At 44.6% G+C, this 8,712-nt stretch overlaps 1 non-coding gene across 1 annotated transcript; it reads right to left on the bottom strand.

Moving 5' to 3' along the window:
• Nucleotides 1-5,143: 5,143 nt before the first annotated feature.
• trnap-ugg (transfer RNA proline (anticodon UGG)) lies at nucleotides 5,144-5,215 on the bottom strand. Its single transcript has one exon. It is a non-coding gene; the product is annotated as a tRNA-Pro (tRNA).
• Nucleotides 5,216-8,712: the final 3,497 nt, after the last annotated feature.

Genomic DNA, 8,712 nt, shown 5'->3' with positions numbered 1-8,712 from the left:
AGGAGAACTGGTACCTTTCTCAGAGCTGCTCCCCACTGGATGTAATTACTTTAACTCCCCACATACCACTGGCAAAGGAGGAGGACTGGTTTCGATATTTAAATCCTCATTCCACTGCCAACAATCTCCGGCTGTCAGCTACTCCAGCTTTGAGCTGCAACTCTTCGAGGTAAAGCTCCCCGTGACTGTTCTCTGTGCGGTGGTCTATCAGCCACCAAAAATTAACAAAGACTTTGTTCGGGACTTTGCGGACTTTGTGTCGGGTGCCACTCGGGTGTCATATGATCACTTTCTGATTGTTGGTGATTTTAATGTGCATGTCTGCTGTGAGAGCAGACCTCTGGTCAGAGACTTTCTGAGTGCCATTGACTCTTTTAATCTCACGCAGTCCGTTTTGGTGCCGACACTAGAGAAAGGCCACATTCTGGATCTTGTGTTGTCATATGGGCTGGATGTACAGATAACTGAAATCGGACACTCCCTCTTATCTGACCATATACCTGTGTTATTCTCCCTCTCTGTGCCTGCACCCAGCACCATGAACACCGCTCCCGTTCGCCGTCTCCGTGTTTTTAACCCCTCAACTCCCCAGCGGTTTACCGCTGCTTTTAAAAACTCCTTTCTATATTCCCTTGATCTTAGCAGCCACAGTGTGGATGATTGTGTAATGATGTTTGATTCACTTTGCTCTGAGATTTTGGATTCAATCGCACCCATGACTCTCAAGCCTGTAAGGCTGCAGAAACAGCCTTGGCTCAACGAGTCCACTCGTGTGCTCAGACGCGCATCTAGGCAGGCAGAGAGGAGATGGAAAAAGGACAAACTTAAAATTTTGTGGGATCTCCTCCAAAACGATCTCACATCATACCAGCAGGCTGTTAAAGCTGCAAAGACAGAATATTTTTCCGCACTTGTGTCTGCAAATGCTCATAAGCCTCAGGTTCTTTTTAATGTGTTTGATCCTCTGGTGAATCCATGTGATGCTGTCTGTATTGAGCCGTCTCCTACTCTGTGCGAGGCTTTTAAGCAATTTTTTATTGATAAAATTTTAGCATTTGGACACCCGCTCTCTCAGTCTGCCCAGGACCCCTCAGCCCTTTCTCCCAGCTCCGCTGTCTTTGACAAATTTGAGCCTGTCTCACTATCTCACCTCACTGAGATTGTTAAAAATTTACGGCCTGCCACTTGCCAATCTGACAGCATTCCATCATGTCTTTTTAAAGAGGTCTTCTGCACAGTTGACACTTTTAGCTTACAATTTATAAATCTGTGTCTGAGCTCTGGATCTGTTCCATCCTCTTTTAAACATGCCACGGTGCAGCCTCTTTTAAAAAAGAAAGGCCTAGACCCCTCGGTTTTAACCAATTTTAGACCAATTTCCAAGCTCCCTTTTATCTCAAAGGTTTTAGAGAAAGCTGTTCTTACTCAAATCCAAGAATTTTTAAAAACAGCAAATGTCTGTGAACCGTTTCAATCTAGTTTTAGGCCTCTCCACAGCACTGAAACTGCTCTTTTAAAAGTTTTTAATGATCTCTTGCTCACCCGTGACTCTGGCAACTGTGCCATTTTAATTCTCCTCGACCTGACAGCGGCCTTTGACATGGTAGATGATAGGATTCTCTTGGCTCGCTTAGAGCACCGTGTTGGCATAAAAGGCACTGCCCTAAAGTGGTTTGAATCGTATCTAACAGACAGATCCTTTTCAGTTCAGATAGGGCAGTTTTCTTCTTCAGTGGCCCCTCTGACCTGCGGGGTGCCCCAGGGGTCGGTTCTGGGCCCGCTGCTCTGGGGTCCATATTCAGGAAGCACAGCATCCCCTTCCATTGTTTTGCTGACGACGTGCAGGTGTATTTGCCGCTTAGAGTTTCTGCCAGAGATTCCCTCCAATCACTGCTAAACTGCATGAGTGATATTAAGAAATGGATGGACCTAAACTTTCTAAAATTAAACGAAAACAAAACTGAGATTGTCTTGTTTGGTCGCCCCGACCTAGTCCAGGTCCTTGCCAGCTCCCTTGGCCCACTGGCGCCAAACATACAAACTCATACAAGGAATCTCAGGGTGATTATGGATGGTGCTTTTAAATTGGACAAGCAGGTGAGCTCAGTGGTCAAGTCTAGCTTCTTTCAACTAAGGCTTATTGCTAAGGTAAAGCCATACCTTAGTCAGAGTGACTTAGAGAAAGTCATCCACGCTTTTATAACCTCTCCCTTAAACTACTGTAACTCCCTGTATATTGGAATTGGACAGTCAGAGCTTCACCGTTTGCAGCTGGTCCAAAACGCAGCGGCTCGCCTTCTCACCGGGACAAAAAAGCACGAGCACATCACGTTAGTGCTTTCCTCACTTCACTGGCTACCGGTGAAGCACAGAATTGATTTTAAGATTCTTTTATTAGTTTTTAAGTGCTTGCATGGGCTGGCCCCAGATTATTTATCAGACCTCCTGGTATTGCATCGGCCCTCCAGAGCTCTTAGGTCTGCTAACCAAATGGCTCTGGAGGTCCCCCGATCCCTTTTAAAAACTAGGTGACCGGGCCTTCTCAGTCGTGGCTCCCACTCTGTGGAACACTCTGCCTCTAGCTGTGCGGTCGGCAAATGGCCTCACCACTTTTAAATCTCTACTTAAGACTTACTTGTTTACCTCGGCCTCTGCATGAGTATTGGCAGCTTCTGGGGATTCTATGTTTCATGATTGTATCTTTGTTTTATTGTGTTTTACTGCAGTTCATTTCTTTTATGTATTTTATCAGTTTGAGTTTATTTTATGTATTTTAATGTTAAGCACTTTGGTGGGCGATGCTATGTGCTATATAAATAAAGCTGACATTGACATTGACATTGACATTGACGAGCCAACTGATGAAGGTTCGTTGCTGTGGCGTTCATGTGGAATGAGACGTTCACGGACACTGGGAAATTGGAGACTTCATTATGTCGTCACCTAAATGATCTAGTTTAGATGCTTTTCAATGTTTTTTTATATATATTTTTTCTATACATATTTCTTTGTAGCTGAGTTTTATATTTGGATCATTTGCTAGTCATAATAATAAACATTATATGAATGAAGGCCATGAACCTGCATCAGTTGGCTCTTGTCAATGTCAATGTCAGCTTTATTTATATAGCACATTTATAAGAGTGTGGTCCTCCTCTGAGGTCGTAGCATTTTCTAGTTTTCTAGTTCATTGAATGGCCCACAAAACTTCCGGTTGATCGAAGGTAGCTCTCACTCCGACGGTCTTCACCCTCGACGCACGTCAGTAGAAGCACGATGACGCGAAGTGCGACATCACATTATAACATCTTTGCAGATATGATGTGAACTCATATGGATGCAAAATCAATATTAAGGTAATGCTTCAGTGAGATTGGCAGGAGGCCATCATAAGAAACTTACAGCTGTGACATGTCCAGATGTGGTAATATACTCAAATTGCTCAGGGTGAGCAATTAAATCTGCTATAGTGACTTCTGGTGGGGGTGGTTCCGGTGTCTCCCTGCCCTCTTCCTCCAGATGGCCATCCACAATAACAGGAGGGCAGCAAAAGATGACTGTGTTTTTTCGGCACAGCAGGGTGTTGGGTGAGCTTGTGCTGATCACTAAACTTTTAATTACATAGCTTTTTCCAATTTTAATTTTGGAGGCCAAAGATGACGATTTGGCTCATACTTTTGATGACATAAATCCCTGATCTGTGCTCAGTGTCTTACCTGTCCCTGGCTAGCTGTCTCTGCCAGCTGGTGGAGTTTGCTGCTCAAACACATAACAAGCTCGTCCCTGAGGTTGGGCATAGGATGCAGCAAGGGGCAGCAGAAGGAAGAGGAGGAGGGGATGGGTAGAGGAGGTCATGTAAGGCTGCCTCAAGAGTGGAGACCACCTCAGCCCACTCCATTCCCTGCACAGCATGTTCAAACTCTGCCATGAGGTCCATTTTTGACTGATGTCCCAGAACTGGTCCTATTGCACAGTAATAGGCCCTATCTTCAGCCTCCCTTAATAAGAGGCTGCGGGCATTTTAACTTAGCAAACAATTTTGCAGACTACGAATTTACACACAAACACCAATAAATATGTTATATGAATGGAATTTAAGTATGTTGTTTTTAGCTCTTACGAAGACCAAACTAGCTCAAAGTGTGTGTGTGTGTGAGTTCTCAGGTGCTCAGTGCTCAGGTTTCGAGGAATATTGTTTGAAAAATGCATTTGCTTCTTTATAATATATATATTGTTGATCATCTTTATATTGTTATATTATATATTGTTGTCTTCATATGTTATATTATAGTATTTACATTGTTTATATATATCTTGTTTATAATATTGTTTATATATATATATATATATTAGGGGTGGGACGGTTCAGGAAAAAAATCCAGTTCAGGGCGCGTGTTCTGTTCGGTTGTGGACATGCGCATCAAGTAATGCAGGGAGGTGTTTTTACCACAGCATAGAGATGAGTGTTGGCAACTTGGCGTCTCTCTCACTACATTTGGCGCTTTCCAAACTTTTTTTAATCAAAAGCAACTAGTGACTCTCTCTGGTGACTTTTGAAAACTGACGTGAAATCATTCTGCAGTCAGTCCTCGACAAGCAGCGGCCGTGAGCTCCTCCCCCGCCTCAACACATTCACAGCTGGTCACTCTCACTGTAGCGTCAGCTGCAGCAGAGCAGAGACCCACAGCACTCTGCGTCCAACCATGCACAAAGCTGCCGCTAGTCCCATCAATGCTTACAGAGCGGGATGTAAATAGCATATCTCAATGGCAAAAATAAAAACACATGCATCAGTACTGTTGCATAGCTTAGTGTAGTCATAAGGCTGTTCCATACTCTGTGAGAGTATGAGCGGAGTATGGTACCTCAGTGCGGAAAAGACCTTTTTTTTGTATCTCTTACCACCCGTGGAGTGCGTTCTCCGCTCTTTGTCTCGCGGAGTATGGAGCAGCCTTTACAGCTCACAGTGCAGGTCACATACTGGGTGATGACGTCCTCCTGCAGGTGTTACTGTGGAACAACTGCTCTGGATTGGGTCTGAATAGAACTTTGTTAGCTTTGTAAAGCTGTGTGGTAGTTAGAGAGGAACTGAAAAGTGTCAACAACAAGGAGTTGGTGTCCAATGGAATACAGTTAAACACCAGGGCTCGTCCGGGATTTGAACCCGAGACCTCTCGCACCCAAAGCGAGAATCATACCCCTAGACCAACGAGCCATGTGTGACCTCTTATTTTTCATGTGTCAGTCGGTGGAAGAACAACACAAAGCACATGTTCTTCTTAGTTTGACATTGGTAAAGATATGAACAATAATTTCTTCTAATTGTGTCAACAAAGATTGAACACTTTGCATATCACTGTCCTCCACGAGGAGACTGTCCTCCATGTCTAGATAAGGCTTGCTGTCTAGCAGCTGGAGAAATGTCTTTCTGTGGCATTAGCTCAACATTGAATCATAAAGTTTGTTGCATAACAGGAAGTGGTCTTGTATTAGGGTGTGACCCTCCTGAGAAGCAGAACCTCTCCTTTATAGGGCTGTCTTGATAACTGCCTCTCATTTCCACCTGTTGTCTGTTCCATTTGCACAACAGCAGCTGAAACTGATTCACAATCAGTGTTGATCCTAACTGGACAGGCTGGTTTCACACAAGTGTGGCCAGATCAACCTGTCTCTGGCAACAGATCATCATCTTCATCACCTCTCACCAACCTCCCTTCATCTGCTTGGAGCCGCAGCCAGTCGGTGCCAGATCGTTCATATGGTGGCATATTAGTCATTCATTTATTGCCACATGTTTTCAATGAATGTTACATGTATTGATTTAATTTCTGCATTGTGGGTCAAATAAAGGTTTCCTCCATTTTAATTCATATTGATTCAGTTCACGCTGTGTTTATGTCTCCTTGTAGCTGACAGCAGCAACAACAGGGCTCAGTCTGTTTTACCACTGGATGTAGTGAAGTTTATAGTTATCCAGAGAAGGACTGTGTACTTTATGATTTGTATCTTAAGAGGAGATTTGCATATTAGGGATGAAATAAATACAGCGTGAAATATAAATAAATAAATTGCAAATGTCCCTTTCGGGGCTCCATAAATGTTAATCCTAAAAAAGGAACATCCAGTGTGGACTTGCAGCACTTATAATAACAACTTTAAAAACAATCAGACTAATTCCACAGCAGCATTATCCATAATAAGATTGTCAGTAAAGAAAACAAACAAATATAAACACACACACACACTCTTCTCCCAGCTCTTATAAAGACGTCCGTCATGGAAGCAGAGTCCTACCGGAGCTCCAGAGAGACACAAACAGCAGCAGCGCTCTGTGACCCATGTCCACTCTGTGTGTCCTCCAGACAGTCTTCCTCAGGTCTTTATCAGGACAGCAGTCAGGTCCAGCCCTCTGGGGGGTTCTGCTCTCAAAGGTGATCTGGAATGACAGCTGACAGCAGAGAGAGGAAAGCTTTAAATGTACTGCTACAACCTGATTGGCTGCATGAGCAGCGAGGCAGCGCCTGATTGGTGGAGGAGCTGACTAGAGAGAGTGTCAGTGCATCAGTCATGGGACTTATCAGCTCTGCTCTTTCTGCCTTTTGTGTTCAGCTCAGTCCAGCTGCTGGACACAGTGAGGAGCTGTGACTGCATCCAGCTCAGTCCTGCTATGAACTGTGAGTCTGAACTTTGGGGTCGACCCTGCAGGATCCTGCAAAGGCCCAACAGCCTGTTGCACTGATGCACAGGAAGCCTTTCCACAGTTGAAGCAGGCAGTGTGTGTGTCTGAAGCAGTGTATTGTGTGTATGTGTGTGTGTCTGTATATGTTTGTGTGCATGTGTCTGTGTGTTAGTGTGTGTCAGTGTCTATATTGTGGCCCTGTGTTGGCCTCTCAGGGAGTGTTGTGTTGTTGCTGCTGTCTCTCCCCTGTGTGTGCAGGAGGTTGCTGGGTGGAGCTGATCCTGAGCTTATGCAGCTCTCCTGTGCTGACGAGCTGGAGACGGTTTAAGAGTTCCCAGTCTGTTTGCTTCACTCTCTCTCTCCCCGTCTGGCCTACTAGGAGGGCTGCTCTCTCTCCAGCCTGCTGCAGGCATGGCGGTGTATTTTGTTTGCACATTTCCTTGTTTGTCAATTGTTGGTGTACAACTACTGTTCTTTCTTCAATAAAATGGTCAAACGGTTAAAGTTGTGTTTGTCCTCCCCAATGTGTCACACTTTCTGAGCCGGTGTGACAATAAATGTGTGTGCATGTCTGTAAGAGTGTGTGTATGATTGTGTGTGTTGGTGTGTGTGTTGCGTCTATGTGTCTGTGTGTGTCAGTGTGTGTGTGGTCAGCCTTCATCCTTCCTGTCAGCAGAGCAAAGCTGTATCAGTGTCTCATCCAGGTCTCAGCTCCTCAGGCTTTCTTCAGAAGAGCTGTCACTGTTGGAGTATCTGTTGCACAAGTGCTGCACATATCTGATCTAAGTTCTTTCTGAATCCTCACATCTAAAGTTACAGAGAACTTTTACAAACTCCCTTCTTGTTGGCTGCTACAAGCCGACAGCCTCCACACATCAGAGGCCTGCACACCATGAGCTTCCTGCACTTCCTGCTGTTGATGACAGCTCTCTCTCAGATTGGGAGATTAGACTGATGTGACTGTGACATCATGACGTCACTATTCAGAGCCTGCTGTTTAACATGGTGCTCACAGAGAGACAGAGACAGCAGCAGCACTCTGTGAGCCAGGTCCACTCTACTTGGAGGAAGTAAAACGCCTCATTTCATCAAGATGGAGACACTGAAAGAACACAACCAGCAGCTGTGACACATCAGCTTTTCCTCTTAATCTACTCAGTTCATGGATGTTCTGACACACGTCCTGCCTCGTGCTTCAACAGGAAGACTCATCAAGTTGATAGCAGCTTCAAAATAAGTGTGTATAAGTATTAAAACACTAAACTGTGACTTCAGTGAGTCTCCTTTATTTGAACTGATTCATAAAATGATCATAAACACATGACAAATGAAATCCATTCAAACTCTGAAGTTCACCTCATCATATCCCAGTGGCAGACAGAACAGGCCCCCTGAGTGACAGCAAAGCAGGGAGCCCCCTGCTGGTGATCAGCTGCATGTACCAGAAGCAGACAGAGATTTCTGATATGATGTTAAAGGTGTCACAGAGGAGGATCCGACTGTCTGACCTCTGATTCTTTTCTTGACGTGTGCTGTTTTTCTCTTCCAGGCCTGCACACTTGCTCTGTGGAGGCCTGCCTCTCTCTCCTAATCACCTCCACCTGCTTTAAACACCCCATGACACACAGACACACACAACCTGTGGCTGCATCACTCCCAGCGAGGGGGCATGAGTGAGGTTGCTTCTAGGGAGGCTGAGGGTCTCTTGATCTGCACCAAGCTGAAGTCGTTGTTTGTATAGATCAGGAGAAGGACTTTGTGAATGTCTGTTATCCAAGTCAGCTATTTGTCTTTCCAGCTCCATTTGTTTTCATTTAGAATCTCTTTTCTTTTTAGCCACAAAAGATATTACCTGGCCTCTCAAGTATGCCTTAAGGGCTTCCCAAACAGTCAAAACAGAAACATCTGGTGTCATATTAATATCTAAATATAAGGAAATTTGATCTGAAAGAAAACGCACAAATTCTTCATCCGATAATAGAGAGTTAAACCTCCAGATTCGAGTGGGAGTCCTGGTGTCAGTGATATTCAAT

Source organism: Parambassis ranga, unplaced genomic scaffold (assembly GCF_900634625.1).
Source record: "Parambassis ranga unplaced genomic scaffold, fParRan2.1 scaffold_27_arrow_ctg1, whole genome shotgun sequence".
In the NCBI taxonomy this organism is placed as follows: domain Eukaryota; kingdom Metazoa; phylum Chordata; class Actinopteri; family Ambassidae; genus Parambassis; species Parambassis ranga.
The sequence above is the reverse complement of the archived record's forward strand: the minus strand, read 5'-3'. Positions and strand labels throughout refer to the sequence as shown.